Genomic DNA, 20,803 nt, shown 5'->3' on the forward strand with positions numbered 1-20,803 from the left:
ACACAGTAGAATCTTGTCACTAAACATCTGTTTGGTTTTCACTTGGCATGGACAGGTGTTGAGTCATGGGAGGTCAGAACAAGGACACTACAGTTAATTAAGTATATGTAAAGTGTAGTCAATGTTGAAGAAAACACTGCATAATAGGTACGCAATAAATGCTCAACAACAGAAATGTGATAATGATCAGTGAACCAATTTTAGTTGTAGAATATATATTAGATGGGATACTCAAGGTGACTCCCTTGCTCTTCTTAAAATAATCCTACAGGATCTTTTCTAATCATCTGAGAAAGCACATGCAACCTCACAGAGGTTATCATTTCATCTAAAAATGACACTTTGCTCTACACACTGCAGTGTCAGTCTCGGTTTGTGGACACAACTACTTGGAACAGGATGTGAATCCATAACAGTTTGTTATTTGAACGGTCACTGAAAAATTACCAGGTTATGTTTGGTTTAGCAAGCTGTTACTGCAAGGTACCACAATGAAAAGTCTCCTAAACCTCAACCATTTACAATTAAATGAATCAATTAATTGGAGGAACTGAGTGTAATGTATCCAGGTTGATTAATGCAACAAAATTGGTTGGGAAAATAAAGGAATGAGGAGAATGCAAAAAAAAAGATCAAAGGATCACAGAAAAATTAAGTGAACGGATGTGAATGTGGCAGATGGAATATAATGTGAAGGAAAGTGAAGTCGTTGATTTTCAAAGGAAAAAAAAAAGAATTTTTTTAATATGGTGAGTGAGTGGAAAATACCGTTGACAAGGTTCTGGTTACGCTTGTACATGAATCACAAGAGTTGCAAGCAAGTAATTAGAAAAGTAAATACTATGTTCGTTTTTATATCAAACAGATTTAACAATAAGATTGAAAGAGCTTTAATGTGATTGTAGATGGTTTTGGTGAGGTCACATCTGGAGTATTATGTGTGGTTTTCAGTGACTCACCCAAGGAAGGATATACTTACCTTAAAGGGCATGTAACAAAGGTTCATGAAATTGGTTCTTGCAGTGGTCTGACATTTAGGACTGAGTGATAGAGAGATTTCACTCAAATGGGATTGTGAATCTTTGGAATTCTCTAACTTGAGAGAGCCGTAGGTGCCCAGAAATATATTTGAATGCAAGATTGATAGATATTTTAATACAAAGTATTATTAAGGAATATTTGAGTAGTACAGGATAATAAAGCTGAGGTAGGAGATAAACCATGATCATATTAAATGGCTCAAAGAACTGAATGGTATATGCCAAATCATAATTTATGTCTTCTTGTTCAAATAAGAACAATGTGTCACATTAAAACCAATTCTGAATTAGTAATGACACCAAACCTACCAATGCTTCTGGTATGTCTCTGAAACTGACTGTAACCTATAGAATCCACACCCAAGTTGCTATGTCGGTGATTCTATACTTCCAGCACATATTTGAAGTTCTCCCTTTAATCATTTAAATAACAGAGCGAATAAAAAAAGATCTTTCAAACCATTAGTTTTACAGTAAAATCCATTGAAAATGCAATCCTGCTGATTGTGACATAACTGGGCTTTTAATTTTATACTACATTCATAATTGTTACTGAACAGCCTCACTGGCCCTGACCAAAAGACTAATTTTATATTGTGAAACATCAAACTTTTCAACTTTTAGAAGATTTACATGATTATGGTACAAGTTGAAATATCCTGTGCATGTTTCCATTGTTTATTTCACTCTACATAAAATTTTAACTTTAAAGAGAGTGGAAAAATTCACTTAGTTCTACTTCATGGTTTGCTGTTTGCGAGGATATATCATTGTAATTGGCTGTTTGCATTGATTGATGATATCACTTAATACTTGGTGGCAGGTGAAAACTGATATCAAAAAAAGTGAACTCTGTGTCAGACTGATTGCTCAAGCTTTCCTTAAAGGCAAAACCGAGTGTCCTTTACCACAGCCAAATATCTGGATTAATCTAGACTAAATGAAAAGATAATGAATGATCTAGCTAGAATCAAAACAGGTTGCAAACATCCTCCAGAATTATCCTGGAGCCTTTTGGAATTAAAAGTAATTCCCAGGATATTAAGTAGTATGAACAAAACTCCAACATAGAGTCATAGAGATGTACAGCACAGAAACAGACCCTTCGATCTAACTCATCCATGCCAACCAGATATCCCAACCCAATCTAGTCCTACCTGCCAGCACCTGGCCCATATCCCTCCAAACCCCTCCTACTCATATACCCAATCCAGATGCCCTTTAAACATTGCAATTGTACACCACTTCCTCTGGCAGCTCATTCCATACACATATCACCTCTGAGTGAAAACATTTCCCCTTAGGCCTCTTTTATATCTTTCCCCTCTCACTTAAATCTAAAAAGAAAACCTGAGACATTTAAGAAAAAGTTTTATTGTGAACCTTTATTCATTATAGAAATATGGATGATTGAAAAAAAAACAATGGAAACACGCACAAGATATTTCAACTTGTACCATAATCGTGTAAATCTTCTAAAAATTGAAAAGTTTGACGTTTCACAATATAAAATTAGTCTTTTTATCAGGGCCAGTGAGACTGTTCAGTTGACTGGGCCACACACATAGAGGGTGAAAATCATGGAGTAAAACTCCAGAAATAAGTCTAACCAGAGTTGGCAACTGTATCATACATGGCAAAAAGGACTTTGACAACTTTTGGTGAAAAAGGTTGCATTTTTCCTACCATTACAAAGCATATTAACAATAAAATGTAAGTAACGTTCATTATTCTGGAAATCTTTTCAGTACAGTATTAGAACACAAATATTGATCGTAATGTTCATAATAAAGGATAGGTTTAAGACTGAACTACAGACTATATTTAGGTATATTACAAATAAATCCATTGTACCTGATTGCCTCCAAACATCCTGTATACTAAACCAAATTAGAAGGCAGAATTAAAACTCAGAGATAGATGAGGATAACAAAGTATTGAATCAAAATGTCCCAGAAGAATTTGTTCACAGCTCTGAATTGTTTTCCTGTGAAAACCTGATTATGATCCTCCACAGATCATGGCAACATCTTTCAACAAAACAAAAAAAACTACAACAACATTCCAGGATATTTTTCCATTATTTCAGTACTTCAAATTAAGAAGGTTCACACAGCACTACGTTTCTAGGATCCAGCATCTGAATTGTAAATTGGGTATTGATTTTTGCAGAAAACGCATTGCCAATAACCTTGTGTTTACAGGAAGATTATTGGCTAAACAGACTAAACAGATGAAATGCATTTGAGTGCTCAATAAATTTAAGGATTCATTAAAACTACTTATGCACAAACAAATTGGCAGAGGCTACATGACAGGTAATTTGTTTCAGTTCAATGTAACGTGGTTCTAGATTGCGCAGGAAAATTTCTAATGATTTAGTGCAGAGATTTTGATGAATGAATCCCTGTTTGTAATGATATTACAATAACACTTTTTTAAAAATGTGGGGTTTGGATGCTTCACAAATGGAGACAAAAGCTGCAATGATTCAATTTCTATATGAAGCCTATTTCCATCACAACAGGAGGACATTCACACAAAAATGGCATTAGGAACAAAAAAGGGACAGTAGCAACTTGGAAACAGAATTAGCTGGAGTGACAAGAGACAGAGAGTAATGATCAATAGATGATTTTCAGGCTGGAGGAAGGTTTATAGTAGAGCTCCCCAATGATCAGTGTTGGCTCTTTGCTTTTCCAGATATATGTAAATGACTTAAAGCTCACGATACAGGCATAATTTAAAACTCTGTCGTTGATATAAAACTTGGAAGCACTGTAAACTGTGAGGAATATAATGTAAACTTCAAAGGACACAGATAAGTTGGTGGACTGGATGGACACGTGTCCTGTGAAGTGAAATGCATAGAAATGAGAGATGATTAATTTTGGAAAGATGAATATGGAAAGACAATACAAAATAGAGTACAATTCTAAAGTGGGTGTAGGGATCTAAGTGTATAATTGCATAAATAATTAAAGGTGTCAGGACAGGTTGAAAGAGTATTAAATAAGGATTGAGTACTTTTCACAAGGCATACCATATCAGAGCAAGAAAGTACACTGAACTTGTATAAGACACTAATTTGGCTTCAGCTGAAGTATCATGTCAAGTTCTGGATGCCACACTTTACACAAAGGCTGTGAAGGCATTGGAGAGGGTGCAGAAGAGATTTATGGGAATGGTTCCAGGGAAGAGGAACATGAGTTTCAAAGATAGAAACAAACATTTTCATGCAGTGAGTAGTCAGAACGTAGTAGGCATTGCCTGAGTGGGTGGCAGAGCCAGCTTCAATTGAAGAATTCAAAAGAAAATTAGGATGTTATTTGTAAAGGAGTAGTATGTAGACTTATGAAGCGAAGCAGATGAGCATCCCTAAGTGAAATGTTCATTTAGGAGCCACTGCAGACACAAATAGGTCAATAGCCTCCTTCTACACTGCAAATAATTCTGTGGTTCTATGGTATGATTGTGCGTAATAGAGTTCAAGATTACTAAAAAGGTAAAGTCAGGAGCCACTTACTAGGAAATTGCAGAACATGACTAAAAAGCACAAAACTAATGGGCAGAAAATGACCAGCTGGATCATCAAACTGGTCGCATACCACGATGCAGGTATGCAGGAGCATCACAATCCTTCTTTCTTCTCTCTCTCCTAACACCCAATATACCTCGAGAACCCGTCCTGTCTCTGCAATTTCCACAAAATCACAAGCAAAGTGGAGATAAATGCCCAAGGTCAATAAAAAAACATGAATATTACAGTAAATTCAGCTGATCTCTCAGGTAATGAGAAGCAATCCAGGAAATCACCAAGTGCTTACATTTATTGCCCAATTTAATTGCCCTCGAGAAGGTGGTGGCAATCTACATAGAATAGCCAGAAGAAAGGAGAATCAACATCTCGAGCATAAGCTCTTCATCAGGGATCATTCCTTATGAAGGGCTTAGCCCGAAACATCGATTTCCTGCTCCTCGGATGCTGCCTGACCTGCTGTGCTTCTCCAGCACCACACTCTCGATTACCTAGAATAATTGCAGTCTCTGTGATATAGGTTAGGGAGCAAGTTCCAGGATTTTGACCCAGCAACACTGAAGGAACGACTATATAATTCCAAGTTAGGATGCTGTATTGCTCTGAGGAGAACTTGCATGTGGTGGTCTTCTAATGTATTTGCTGCCCTTGCCGCTTGCAGTGATAAAGGTGGTGGGTTTAAAAGGTGCTATCTAAAGACCATTGGTGAGTTGTTACAGACCTTATAGATGGTACACACTGCTGTCTCTTATCTAGAAAATAAATGGAAATTGAACAAGTGTAGAAGGTTGTGGTTACTGAAAGTATGAAATAAAAAGCAGGTAATGCTCCAAAAAACTCAAGAGTCATCTGTGGAGACAGAATCAAAAATAATGTTTCAGCCAGGTGACTCTTTATCAGAACTTCAAGGTTATCAACTTGAAACCCTGCCTGTTTTTCTCTCCACAAGTGTGGGTTGAACGCTAAGTGAATGGGGAACGGGTTTTTCTGGTTTCTCTTTGAGCAAAATATCAATGGAACAATATCCAGTATCTACTATTAAAAGCCAGTGTCCTCTGTATTCAGTTACACTTGTTGTCAATTCTTTTGAGGGGAGTTGCCAGCTAATCAAATATTTAGCTTCTTCCTTTATGCTACTGATCCTTATACTGTCCATTGGCTCAGTAATTTAGTAAAGATATTCTGGCCCTGGAAGGGAGGCAATGCTGAGTCAAAGAACACCAGAAAAGAGGTGATAAATGCCACTCAATTAAGAATTCAGAACTCCAGATTAATGTTCTGGGAGCATAATTTCAAACCCCACTGTAGCACATAGTGGAATTTGAACGTTATAAACACTAGATTAAAAAGATGACCTAATAGAGATCATTTGTCAGTTGTCATTAAAAACGGTTGTAATTAAATGTTTTTGAGAGAAGGAAATTTACCATGTTTACCTGGTCTGGCTTACGTGTGATTTCAGATGCACAGCAATGTGTCTGATTCTTAACTGTCCTCTGGACAATTAGAGATGGGCAATCAATGCTGGCCTAGCAGATGTCACACCCATCCCGTGAAATTTAAACAAATTCAGCTCTAGATGCCTTGTTCCGCTATTCAATGATGCTATGGCTGATTTCACACCACATACCAACCTTTACACATATCTTTTAATACCTTTCATTTTCAACAGCAGATTTAAAATTAATTCTTCATTGAATATTAATTGCTTTTTTCAGAATTTCTAACTTCTGTCTCCTTTGAATCTAAATTAACTCTTCAAAATGTTTGTTGCTAAATTTTAGGTAATGCCTTCATCTTAAACTGTTCAATTAGACGAATTAGTTTCTCTCTATATTTCATTCCAGCTCTGTTCAATATCTGGTAAACTGTGTTCAAATCACCCCTTCATGTTCTAAATTTTAGGGAGTATAACCTTGATTTGTGTAATTTCTTCTCATTTATCTTTAGAGTCCACTTAATGTCCTTAACAACCAACCTCCAACACAGTGGTTTCCTACCAAGTTTCCCATTCTCAAACTGAACGCTACATTCTATCATATTATAGTTACTGCTGTTTATGGGATCTTTTACTTGGAGATCATTTATTAAACCTGCTGCATCACATTACCAGATGCAAAATATCTCAATACCTGGTTGCTAGCACAACATACTGTTCCAAGAAAAAACAAAAGAACTTTGGATGCTGTAAATCAGAACCAAAAACTGAAGTTGCTGGAAAAGCTCAGCAGGCCTGGCAGCATTCTGTGAAAAGAAATTGGAGTTAACGGTCAGGTGCTCTACTTTGCCATCATATCCTTTTGATTTTTAAAGCTATGTATCCCATTCTGAACCCTCTTCCTCTTAATTTGTTCAAAGCCCTTTCTAGAGCCTTAGCTATTCAGTTCATTGGTTATCCATTCAACAGAAATGATCGTTGGATTAAAATTTTAAAAACGTGAATAGATTGCACAAATAGGCTTGTACTTTCTTCAAGGGGAAGGAGTAGGAGAATTAGAGGTGGAGGGAAAATTAGCCAGAGTATAAGCAGGAAAGGCAGAGTTAAAACAGGACAGTCAGATGCATTGTGGGAGAGACAGAGTGGGAAGTGGGGAGAGACAGAGCGGGAAGTGGGGAGAGACAGAGCAAGAAGTGTACTGGAGGGCGGGGGGAGGAGACAGACAGAGCCAGAAGGGGAGACATATCAGGACAAATCCTATTTCTCTGGTGGAGAGCCATGAATAAGTGCTTAAATTAAAGATAAACTGCTCAGGTGATGCTATCAGGAATCATTGCTTGGAAATGTAGTGGGAGTAGTGGTGGAAATCCAGAATACAATGTTTAGAAAAGCTAATGAATTTAGTGTTCAATTGAAAATGTCAAAACTGAGATTGATTAATTTTTGAGAGATGATGATGGGAAACCAAGGTAGGTAATTCACTAAAAATAATCAATCAGTAGTGATCCAACTGGATGGTGCAAGAGGTTTGAGTTGCTGAATGGCTTACCCCTGTTCCAAGAAGACTCAGATCATCTATCAACTGTCACCAGCTGAGACAAAATGGATAGAACCATCAATTCAACTAGACAAAACAACCCTGAAAAACATGGACCACTTTCCAGATCTTGGAAGTCACCTCACCTCCAATGTCAACGTAATGATGTGATCCGGCATCATCTTAAATGCACTGGAACAGCTTTTGGATGTCTCCAAACAAAAGTCTTTCATGATTGTGACATCCGGACAGACACCAAAATGTTAGTGTAAAAAGTACTGGAGATCTCAATGCTTCTGTATGCAACAGAAATTTGGACAACATAACTGACGACATCTAAAGGTATTTGAAAAGTTCCATCAACACTGCCTTCAAACCACCTTGAATATCAAGGAAGATAGAAGAACCAATGTCAGCATGCTGAATGAAGCAAAAGCAACAAGCTTTTCATCAAGAACCAACTAAGATGGAATGGTCATGTTATTCGGATGAAAGGCGAATGTCTGCTAAAACAAGCCTTCTACTACCAGCTTAAAGAAGGCAAACTTAAAAAAGACGGACAACAAAAGAGATTCAAAGACATTTTAAAAGCCAACATGAAGTAATGTAACATCAACATCAACAGTTACGAAACCAATGCCAAGGACAGGGAACTTTGGCACCTGAGAAGGAACAGCAACTTTCGAAGCCAACAGATGTGCAGAACTAGAAGAGAAGAGAAGAAAATGGAAAGTGAGGCAGCAACAACCAAAGCCTGATCTGCCTACTGGAACTACTTCTCCTGAATGTGGAAGAACTTTCAAAAGCAAGATTGGACTCATAAGCCACTGAGAGCCCACAAATAGATCAACGGAACGAAGACCATCATCCTCGACCTCAAGGGATTGCCATGAACAAACAAGACAAGAAGAAATCGAACAGAATATAACAGCAATAACAAAGGAATGCAAAGAAAGGTGACAAAATGCTTTGTCAAATCCCTAGGCTTAATATAAATTTTATAGAAGAACAAGGTAGAGAAATTTAGGGAAGAAATTCCAGAGCTTAGGGAGCTGATGGAACAGCCAGCAATGGTGCCGCGTTGACAATCAGATGTGCAAGAGACCAGAATTAGAGTTACATAAAGAGTTGATCTATTTGTGGGCTCTCAGTGGCTTATGAGTCCAATCTTGCTTTTGAAAGTTCTTCCAAATACAGGGTTGGAGCTGGTAATGGAAATTTCAACACAAGGACGGAATTGTTCCAGGCAGAGGTTGAGTATGAAAGTAGGTCACAAGTACAGGGAAGTATGTGCCATTTAGGCTACAGCCTGCAGCTAGACCCTGAGTTTTCATAAGAATTGAGATAACATTGGAAGACTGATTATCATTGTACTTTTCAGAGATACAAGATAAGGTTCACTGTTAAATGCATGGACACAGAATCCAGGCAGTCTCACAAACAAAACCAGAAATGTAGAGTAATAGGGTAGAGGAATGGCTCTGGGACGGTTACTCTTCGGAGGGTCAGTGTAGACTTGTTGGGCCAAATGGCCTGTTTCCACACTGTAGGGATTCTACGATTCTATGAAAATAGTGGAAATATTTGGCAGAACTGGAATAATCTATGGAGAGAGCAATGCAATTAAGCACCGCAAAATCTTTGTTACCCCATCTTTCCTGGTAAAATAGCTGCTATCAGTACTGGTACACTTTTGTTATGTACAACTTTGACTCGGTATCAAGGGAACTCTCTGTAACTTCCCCAGAGGCCAGAATTGGAGGCGTAGAGCTATCTCAGATGATTATGATGATAGGGAAGTTACAGAGATAAAGAGAAATAAGGCAATGGAGGGATATAAAAGCAAGATGAGAATTTTAAAACCAAGACCCAAATGTGGGTCATTGAGCACAGGATTGGACTTTGTGCAACTTAGGACTCAGACTGCAGAGTTCTGCACTTTGTAATCGGTTTCATCTTCATGGAAAATTGTCATAAATTGTTTAGGTGAGGCCAGCCAAATGACACAATGGTACTGGAATCCGACACATTTGTAAAATTAGAATCCTTCATGAATGGTATAAACATCTTTCTGAAATTCTGCGGGAATCTTGTCACAAAATCATCAACAAAATATTATTTTAAAAGTCCACCATGTCACATATAGAATATAGCATGTACTATAAAATCCCTCACTTTATATTCCTGATTTTGTCTCTGTGTCTGAATGAATATTCAGTCAGCTACACTCCTTACCTAAAATACAATTGGAAACAATTTCCCATAGTTGAATGTTTTAAAATTCCTAAGTACCACATCAGTAACAGTCATTCAGTTAAGGCTGAGGAAGCAGAAGTATTCTTATTGGTCTACTGTAAATGTAATTAGCAGATATTTATACAACTTCATTAATATAACCTAAGCCCTTCACAAATGTGCTATCAGACAAAATCTGATACTCATAGACACAAGGAGATGTTAGGAAAATTGACAAAAAGCTATGTTAAATATGTTAAAAGGAGCATCTTGGAAGGGGGAAAGAGAGAAGGAGGCAATTCCAAACCTTGGGGTAGAGGCAGATGAAGTCTTGGTAACCACTATTAGAGAATTTACTATTGAAATAATACAAGAGGTCAGAGTTGAAAAAATGCAGAAATTTGAGGGCTGTAGTGCTAGAAAAGCATACAAAGATAGGTGGGAGGAAGCCATGGAGGCACAGGGGTGACAATTTTAAACTCAAGGTTTTGTCAGCTGAGAAGCCCTGGTGGAATAGTGAGCAAGGGCAAACAGGACTTAATGAGTTTTTAATATTCCATTCCACAAGTTGGATCTTCAGCTGTGCCCATGAACACTAATTACTTCAGCAGTTGTGTTTATGATCTTTCAGCCACACCCCATAGGTAGCAAGGTACCTTGGTCAACATATCAAAAGTGATTTTTCTTGAGAAAAGCCATCTTTATGATTTAGGGAGATAGAATAGGGGTAGGTCACTGAAAAATCACAGGCACATCATTTCCAATAAAATCACTGTTCCCCTGAAAGAAAACAAAACGAACAAGCAGATCTTCATTGGAGAGTTAATATCAAATTTGTCATCAAATAATTTTCCCTAGGTGTCTTTGTTGGTTACGTAGAACAGTCGATCTTCCGTAATTACACCGGCACCACTCCCCACCTTTTCCTCAGCTACATTGATGACTGCATTGGCGTCACCTCATGCTCCCGCGAGTACGTTGATCAATTCATCAACTTCACCAACAGATTCCACCCCGACCTTAAATTTACCTGGACCATCTCTGACACCTCCCTCCCCTTTCTGGATCTCTCCATCTCCATTAATGACGACCGACTTGACACTGACATTTTTTACAAACCCACCGACTCCCACAGCTACCTGGATTACACCTGTTCCCACCCTACCTCTTGCAAAAATGCCATCCCATATTCCCAATTCCTCCGCCTCGGCCATATCTGCTCCCAGGAGGACCAGTTCCACCACAGAACACACCAGATGGCCTCCTTCTTTAGAGACCGCAATTTCCCTTCCCACGTGGTTAAAGATGCCCTCCAACACAATTTTTCCACATCCCGCTCCTCCGCCCTCAGACCCCACCCCTCCAATCGTAACCAGGACAGAACGCCCCGGTGCTCACTTTCCACCCTGCCAACCTTCACATAAACCAAATCATTCGCCGACATTTCCGCCACCTCCAAAAAGACCCCACCACCAGGGATATATTTCCCTCCCCACCCCTTTCCGCCTTCCACAAAGACCGTTCCCTCCGTGACTACCTGGTCAGGTCCACGCCCCCCCCCCCTACAACCCACCCTTCCATCCTGGCACCTTCCCCTGCCACTGCAGGAATTGCAAAACCTGCGCCCACACCTCCTCCCTCACCTCCATCCAAGGCCCTAAAGGAGCCTTCCACATCCATCAAAGTTTTACCTGCACAATCACCAATATCATTTATTATGTCCGTTGCTCCTGATGCAGTCTCCTCTACATTGGGGAGCCTGGATGCCTCCTAGCAGAGCGCTTTAGGGAACATCTCCAGGACACCCGCACCAATCAACCACACCGCCCATTGGCCCAACATTTCAACTCCCCCTCCCACTCTGCCGAGGACATGGAGGTCCTGGGCCTCCTTCACCACCGCTCCCTCACCACCAGATGCCTGGAGGAAGAACACCTCATCTTCCGCCTCGGAACACTTCAACCCCAGGGCATCAATGTGGACCTCAACGGTTTCCTCATTTCCACCTCACCCCAGTTCCAAACGTCCAGCTCAGCACTGTCCCCATGACCTGTCCTACCTGCCTATCTTCTTTTCCACCTATCCACTCCACCCTCCTCCTGGACCTATCACCTTCATTCCCTCCCCCACTCACCTATTGTATTCTATGCTACTTTCTCCCCACCCCCACCCTCCTCTAGCTTATCTCTCCACCCTTCAGGCTCTCTGCCTTCATTCCTGATGAAGGGCTTTTGCCTGAAACGTCGATTTTACTGCTCCTCAGATGCTTCCTGAACTGCTGTGCTCTTCCACCACCACTAATCCTGAATCTGGTTTCCAGCATTGCAGTCATTGTTTTTACCTAGCCAGAAAAGTAAATAACAAGTGTGTGGAAAAACTCTTAATTGATATATTTATGTATTTGCCATTTCTAACCTGTTGTGCTAAACACATATGAAACTTCCGTTGACTAGTAGCAAGGTATGATTTGAAAGGACACACAACATTTTTAATTCCACCTTCAAATTCGAGGCTGTTGTTCAAGTATGTTAATAATATTTACAATTACCTGGTCTTGTCAAGTAACAAGCTTTCTTAATTTAAATATCATACTATGGTATATTACACTGCCATGACCTATCTGAATGGTGGAGCAGATTTGATCAGCAGAACGCTTACTTCTGCTCCTATATCTTATGGTCTTATAGACCACTTGTCCAATTATTGTCAGCATTTTGTGAAATTAAACAGCTCATAAAACTCTTGAATAATAAAGCTTAATAAAGCCCTTGCCAATTAATTCTAACAATTAAATGCATGCATGCGTAAGTGTGTGCCCAATGGCAGTTTCAGTTGATGGGACACTGGCGTCACTTCAGATCATGTGTTGACTCAGTACTTCTCAATCAGAGTTTGTTTTTATTAATTCAGAGAATATGAGCATTACTGGCTAAGCATTCCGATTTGCCTAGACAGCAAGTAAGAGTCAACAAAGTTGCTGTGGGTCTGGAGTCACACATAGGCCAGACCAGGTAAGGACAGCAGATTGTCTTTCCTAAGTATTAGTGGCATTAAGTTTTTACAATAATTGACAGTGGGTGAGTTAGCTTTTTTTTACATTTCCAGATTTATTTTTACATTGAATCCAAACATCTGCCATGGTGGGATTTGATCCTGTGTCTCCAAAAGTAGGATTCTAGATTACCAGTCCACCGACATTAGCACTATGCCACCATCTCTCAACTGGGCTGTTGTGAGGTAGAGAACGAATGGAGGGGGAAGTTGTGGAGAAATGGAGGGAGGAAGCCAAGAAGCCATGGAAATAAACAAGGAAGTCCCTTTCTCAAATTACGATTACTTTGTAGAATCAAAATTTTAGAAATGCATAGTATATGTGAGTAAGGCACTACTTTGTCCTTTCAGCTCTTGTAACTCAGCTTCAAAATTAACTTAAATTGTTAAGATAAATGTGTTGGTATACTTGCTAGAAAATGAGTTGAGAAAGGGCTCAACCTCATCTCCAGTGGAAGGAGAGCCTACAGTACAGATTTCATTTGACAGCAACATGTCAAATATGATTTACAAACATGTAGTTAGACCCTTATCTAAAAGTACTCCATATTGCTTGGGGACTCAAAGTCTAAAACAAGAACTGTTATGTTTCTCCAGAACTGACATGTTTCAATTTGAGAGAAGCTTTCGAATCACCAGAGAATATAAGTGTTTAAAAAGTAATTGCAATTTGTGTTGGACTGAGGTTATAAATAGAAAAGGAACTATTTGTTAAAAGTAACAATTAGATTTTTTTTAGAGCAATCACATTTTGACTTTATGTACGGTCTGATGGTTTCCATTCGCAAGAGATTCAGTAAGAACAGTAAGAGGTTTGATGAAAATCCTGGATTAGATCTCCAGTGACTATGCACACTGGGAAGATTCAGGTCAGATCCTGGTCTTGAATTCATCCAGGACAATGGTACTACAGTTGGTTAGGATGCTCCAGAAAGAAAGAACTGTTCGATATTGAAGTGTTATGACCTCTGGATGCCCCAAGGCACGATGCAATTAATGAAGTTCTTCTGGAGCTTAAGAAACAGACTTGCATCTAACTTACACACAGAAAGTTCCCACAAACAGCAGTTTGATAATGCTGAGATGATTTATTCTTAGTGACATGAGCTGAGAGATAAACAATGTCTATGACAATTGGAAGAACTCTGTCCTCTTCTTTGTGGTTTCATGGGATTGTTTATGTTCACCTTCTGATGCCTTTAAAAATGTTATTTTGTCTTGAGGATTTTTTTTGAAGAGAGATTGTAAAGGCTGAAAAGTCTAGAATGCCTTTAGACTTTTTTTTAAAAAACAATATAACAAAGGAAGGGGACTGGCTAGTTCTCCCAGTTCAGGGCTTTCTAGTTTTTTTATTTAGCTGTGGTAGTCACAAGATTGTGGAGTGCAGAAGGGGTGCAATCTTCAGTAAATGATTCCTAACTGACTTTCTTTGAAATCTCTCTGGATGTTGTTCCCTCCTGCCTGTAAGAACCTGTGTAATTTATCTTTTTGCCAAGGGCTATGTTTATGGGATATTACTATATTGGAACAGTTAATTAGTCAAGTTGCTGTATCTGGTTGGTTAAGTTTTCCAGTAGTTAAGTTATTCTAAATTCTGCTTTCTTTTGTTCCTGTTTCAACTATAGCATTTAAATAAATTGTTTTTCTTAAAGCTGAGTGGTTTGACCAGTTGCATCATGCCTGAAACACCCACTTCATATCTACCAGTAAAATTTTTTTTAAAAATTATGGTCTAGGCTACCTTCTTAAAATATTGTGAGGGAGTCTGACCTGGTTCATAACAGATTTAGGTCTCTTGACAGGATAATTCTACAAATCCAATTTGGGTTTAGGGTTCTTGGACTCAAAGGCAGCGAGTGTTAGTGCCTTTTGTTTTGGATGCTGAATTTGGCTGGTTTAAACAGTGCTTTATGTAGTGATGGCTCTTTCAGTCACTAAGAGTTTTCTGGGGATAGAAGGAGTGACTTCAGTGGCTTTACAAAAAGCCAGCAAGGCAAAGCTGTTGGAATTAACAGACAAGCTAGAGTTGGGGTTGCTTTTGTGAGAAAAGGAGGTAATTAAAGCAATAGCTCAACATTTAAATTTGCTGGAAATGCCATCGGAACCTTTGGAAATGGCTAGAATTCAATTCCTTGAACATAAAAAGGAACTGAAACAGTTTTAATTATGATTAAAAGCAGAGGAAAGAGAAGAAAGAAAGAATAGCCTTGTCAGAACAAAAAGGAAAGGATAGTCCTAGCAGAACAAAAAGGAGAGGAAGGCTCTAACAGAAAAAAGGGAGAAAGAGAGAGAAGAAAAGCAGAGAGAGAGTTTGAACTTCAGAAGTTGGCAATTAGACAGGAAAGGCGACTTAAAAGGACGGAGGTAAAGGCTTAGTGAGAAGGATGGTGAGGGTGAGCAAAACCATCATAGCCAAAGGCCTGGTGGGGATCTGTTCAAATATAGCCAGGCATTATCTAATTTTGATGAGGTGGATGTAGAGTTCATCATTTCATTTGAGGAAGTGGCTAAACAAATGAAGTGGCTGGTGACCATGTTGGTTTGTTGATCCAGAAAAGTTGGTAAGTACAGCTCATGAAATAGTTGCATCACGATCACAGAAGGTATCTGGGGAGTATGAGGATGTGAAGAAAGTGCATATGAACCTTTGCCAGAAGCCTACAGACTTAGCCCTAGCAATCTCAGGAGTGACCCTGGTCAAACATACAGTGAGTTTGAAAGGATCAAACAAAATGATTTTTGTCGGTCAAAAAGGGCATTAAAAATAGATCTTACAGAGATGATTATTTTGGAGGAGTTCAAAAATTCACCTCCTGATGTTGTGAGAACTCATGTGGAACAGCAGACAGTTTAACTGCAAGATAAGCAGCTGAAATGGCTGATAATTAGGAGTTAGTTCATAACTGGTGGGCGGCACGGTGGCACAGTGGTTAGCACTGCTGCCTCACAGCGCCAGAGACCCGGGTTCAATTCCCTCCTCAGGCGACTGACTGTGTGGAGTTTGCACGTTCTCCCAGTGTCTGCGTGGGTTTCCTCCGGGTGCTCCGGTTTCCTCCCACAGTCCAAAGATGTGCAGGTCAAGTGAATTGGCCATGCTAAAATTGCCCGTCGTGTTAGGTAAGGGGTAGATGTAGGGGTATGGGTGGGTCACGCTTCGGCGGGCGGTGTGGACTTGTTGGGCCGAAGGGCCTGGTTCCATACTGTAAGTAATCTAATCTAATCTAAAATAAAGTTTGGCTTCTGACATTAATTTCAATCCATGAGGGGTAGAAATTGAGAAAAACAGAAATCCTCAGGTGGTAAGGGAAAAGTAGATCTCAGTGAAGATAACACAGATAGATTACTAAAGGGTAAAAATGAAACCCATGGGGTGGGGGAAGAGAAGTAAAAAGGCTCAGGTGTTTTCACTGCAATAAAGCAGGCCACATGAAGTCACATAATTGGTGGCTTAGAAAAAACACTGGAAGACAGATTAGGAAAACAGAATAAGCCAGTGAGTTTTGTTAAAGTGGTAAAGGAAAGCATAGTGGAGGTGAAAAAGCTGGACCAGAATGTACAGCCTGGTCAGAGGTTGGTTAAAAAGGAAGTACCAGATCTTCTTAAACCATTTGTTTGCGAACGTAAGGTTTACTCACATTAGCCAGGAGCAGCAGGTAAAGAAGTTACAGTATGAAGAGATATGGGATCGTGTCAATCTTTGATGCTGAGAGATGAAGGTATATGCAATTCAGAAGGACTACTGCCAGAAAAAGTCATTGTACGTGGAATTCATGGTGAGGCGAGAAGTGCTCCATTACGTCGGGTGAGGTTGGAGTGTCCAATGAAAAATGGAGGAGTACTGGAGAAACTCTCACCTCCAGGAAAACAATTTGTCCTTGGTAACGATATAGCTGGATCCCAAGTAGGATTGCTGCCTACTGTGGTTGAAAACCAGTGGAAAATCAGGCAACTGAAGTATTAAAGGAAGCATATCCTGGGATTTTTCCTGACGCATGATAACAAGGTGACAAAGCCACCAATTGAAACAAGAGGAGAAATCAAAGAATACAGATAAAGAAGCTGAAGCAGAATTAACAGAGACCATGTTTGATCGAATGAGTGAGAAAAAACAAGAACGGGTGGAGGACAAAGTGGACATTTTCAGTTTAAAGAAATTAACTGAGTTACAATAGAAAGATGAAAAACTGAAGCAATATTAACAAAAAGCGAACACAGAAGATATATCTAACTGTATTCCCAAATGTCGTTATCTTAAAATGATGTTTCATTGAGGAAATGGAAACAATCACATATTCAGGTGGATGAGAAATGGGCAGACGTTCATCAGGTTGTATTACCAGTGGGTTATAGAAAGGTGGTGATGCGGGTAGCACATGAATTAACAGTAGGCAGTCATTTAGAAGTAAGAAAAACGCAAACCAAAATACACAAACACTTTTACAGGCCTGAACTGCACAAGGATGTAGCTGACTTTTGCCAGACATGTCATACGAGTCAGGTAATTGGAAAACCTCAGGCAGTATTAAAACCAGCACCTTTATTACTCATAACCAGCACTTGAGGAACCTTTTACAAGGGTCTTAATTGATTGTGTATGATCCCTACATAAAAGAAAAGTGGGAATCAGTATTTGTTAACAATAATGGACGTATCCATGAAATTCCCAGAGGCCATTCCAATATGCACGATCACAGGTAAAAGGTTTGCAGAAGAGTTGCTCAAATTTTTCAGAGATACAATCAGATGAAGGGTCAAATTTTATATCAAAATTATTGAGGCAAGTTATGGATAGCTTGGGAATAAAACAATTAAAATCTACTGCATACCATCCGGAATTGCAGGGAGCATTAGAAAGGTGGCATCAAACTTTAAAAACCATGTTTAGGGATTATAGTCAAGACTATCCAGATGATTGGGATAAAGGAATTCTGTTTGTACTTTTTGCCATTAAGGATGACTAAACGAATTGACCAAACTCAGTCCATTCAGATTAGTTTTAGGCATGAGGTGAGAAGACCACTAAAATTATTTCAGGAGAAGTTGGTGAGTAGAGTTGGCTAGACGGCATTTAAAAGTATCACAGCACATGATGAAACAGGAAGCAGCCAAGAAATGGCTGTCTATCAGCTTTGTCTATCTTGCTGTTTATGCAGTTTAGCATGCAAGTAGTCCTGTTTGGTAGCTTCACCAGGTTGACACCTCATTTACAGATACGCCTGATGCTGCTCCTGGCATGCCTTCCTGCACTCTCAATTGAGCCAGGGTTGATCCCCTGGCTTGATGGTAAGGGGTGAATGGAGGATATGCCAGGCTATGAGTTTGCAGATTGTGCTGGAGTACAGTTCTGCTGCTGTTGATGGCCCACAGTGCCTCATGGATGCCCAATGTTAAGCTACTAGTTCAGTTTTGTCGGTCCCATTTAGCACGGTGATAGTGCCACACAACACAATGGAGGTTATTCTCAATGTGAAGGTGGAACTTTGTCTCCTCAAGGACAGTGTGATGGTCACTTCTACCATGGACAGATGCATCTGCAGCTGGCAGATTCGTAAGGCTGAGGTCAAGTATGTTTTTTTCCTCTTGTTGGTTCCTTCACCCCCTGCCACAGACCCAGTCTAGCAGTCATATCTTTTAGGACCTGACCAGCTCGATCAGTAGTGCTGCTGCAGAGCTAATCTTGGTGGTGGATATTGAAATCCCCCACCCAGAGTACATTTTGTGCCCTTGCCACCTTCAGTGCTTCCTCCAAATGTTGTTCAACATGGAAGAGTAATGATTCATCAGCCGAAGGAGGACGGTACATGGTAACCAGTAAGAGGTTTCTTGCCTATGTTTAATCTGAAGCCATGAGACTTCATGGGGCCTGGAGTCAATGTCAAGGACTCCCAGGGCAACTCCCTCCCTACTGTATACCACTGTTCTGCCACCTCTGCTGGGTCTGTTCTGTGGGTGGGACAGGACATATCCAAGGATGATAATGGTGGTGTCTGGGGTGTTAATTGTAAGGTACGATTCCATAAGAATGACTATGTCAGGCTTTTGCTTGACTAGTCTGTGAGACAGCTCTCCTAATTTCAGCACTAGCCCCAAAATGTTGGGGAGGAAGACTTTGCTGTTTGTGTTTTTGCTGTTGTCGATGCCAGGTAATCTGTCCAGTTTCATTTCTTTGTTGTGACTTTCTAGATATTGATACAACTGAGTGGCTTGCTAGGCCCTTTCAGAGGGCAGTGGAGAGTCAACCACATTGTTGTATGCCAGACCAGGTAAGGATGGCAATTTCTTCGCTAAAAGACATTAATGAATCAGGTGGGTTTTTCTGACATTGACAATAGTTTCATGGTCATCAGTTGATTCTTAATTCCAGATTTTAAAAATTGAAATCAAATTCCATCATCTGCCGTATCGGGATTCAAATCCAGAACATTATTCTGAGCTCCTGGATTAATAGTCGAGCGATAATATCGCTAGGCCATCACCTTCCCCCAAGCGATCCCAAAACCAACAGATCAGATCTAAGCCCTGGAGTATTTTCACATCCTGTCGTGAATGGTGATGGACAATTCAAGAACTCACTAGAGGAGGCAGCTCCACAAATATCCCCATCCTCAATGATGGAGGAGCCCAGCACATCAGTTCAAAAGATAAGGCTGATGCATTCGTAACAATCTTCAGTCAGAAGTGGCAAGTAGATGATCCGTCTCGGACTCCTCTAGTGGTCCTCAGCATCACAGGTACCAGTCTCTAGCCAATTCGATTCACTCCACATAATATCAACAAACAGCTGGAGGCACTCAATATTGCAAAAGCAACGGGCCCTAATAACATTCCGGCAATAGTACTGCAGAAGTGTGCTCCAGAACGTGATGCTCCCCTAGCCAAGCTATTCCAGTACAGTTACAACACTAACATCTACCCAACAATGTGGAAAATTGCCCAATTATGTCCTGTCCACAAAAAACAAGACAAATCCAACCTGGCCAATTAGTCTACTCTCCATCATTAATAAAGTGATAGAAGGGGTCATCAACAATGCTATCAAGCAGCACCTGCTCAGCAACAACCTGCTCAGTGACGCCTAGTTTGGGTTTCGCCTGGATCACTCGGCTCCTGATCTCATTACAGACTTGGTTCAAACATGGACAAAAGAGCTAAATTCCAGAGGTGAGGTGAGTGTGAAAGCCTTTGACATCAAGGCCACATTTGACTGAGTATGGTACAAAGGTGTTGTGGGAAAACTGGAATAAATGGGTATTAGGGGGCAAAGACTCCGCTGGTTAGAGTCACATCTGGCACAAAGGAAAATGGTTGTGGTTATGAAGAGTCAGTCATCTCAGCTCCAGGACATCTCTGCAGGAATCCCTTAGGGTGGTGTTCTAGGCCCAACAATCTTCAGCTGCTTCATCAATGACCTTCCCTCTGTCATAGGGTCAGAAGTGGGGATGTTCATCGATGATTGCACAGTGCTCAGCACCATTCGCGATTCCTCAGACACTGAAGCAGTCCATGCTCAAACGCAACAAGATCTGGACAATATCCAGGCTTGGGCCAATAAGTGGCAAGTAACATTCATGCCACACAAATGCCAGATAATGACCATCTCCAATAAGATATACTCTAACTACCACCCCTTGGCATTCAATAGTATTGCCATCACTGAACCCCCCCCATTGTCAACATCCTTGGGGTTACCATTGACCAGAAACTCAACTGGACTCACCACATAAACACAGTGGCTACAAGAGCGAGGCGAGGGATACTGCAGCGAGTAACTCACCTCCTGACACCCCAAAGTCTATCCACCATTTACAAGGCACAAGTCAGGAGGGTGATGGAATAGTCCCCACATGTCTGAACGGGTGCAGCTCCAACAACACTCAAGGAGCTTGACACCATCCAGGACAAAGCAACCAGCTTGATTGGCACCACATCTACAAACATTCAATCCCTCCACCACTGGTGCTCAG

At 40.3% G+C, this 20,803-nt stretch overlaps 2 protein-coding genes across 3 annotated transcripts in view; one reads left to right on the forward strand and one right to left on the reverse strand.

The window, feature by feature from the left end:
- The window catches only part of chlsn (cholesin), a 416,204-nt gene that overhangs the window by 298,613 nt on the left and 96,788 nt on the right, over positions 1-20,803 (reverse strand). The gene's annotated exons all lie outside the window — the stretch shown is intronic.
- Positions 1-20,803, forward strand: part of LOC140464335 (G-protein coupled estrogen receptor 1-like) — a 30,866-nt gene that overhangs the window by 1,486 nt on the left and 8,577 nt on the right. Inside the window, exon 2 of one of the 2 annotated variants that reach the window (XM_072559276.1) lies at positions 19,023-19,102. The exons of the other annotated variant lie outside the window; for it this stretch is intronic. The gene's annotated coding sequence lies outside the window, so the exon portion shown is untranslated. The remainder of the gene's footprint in view (positions 1-19,022; positions 19,103-20,803) is intronic. 2 annotated transcript variants of the gene reach the window in all.

The sequence above is a fragment of the Chiloscyllium punctatum genome, chromosome 40, assembly GCF_047496795.1.
Source record: "Chiloscyllium punctatum isolate Juve2018m chromosome 40, sChiPun1.3, whole genome shotgun sequence".
Classification (NCBI taxonomy): Eukaryota; Metazoa; Chordata; class Chondrichthyes; order Orectolobiformes; family Hemiscylliidae; genus Chiloscyllium; species Chiloscyllium punctatum.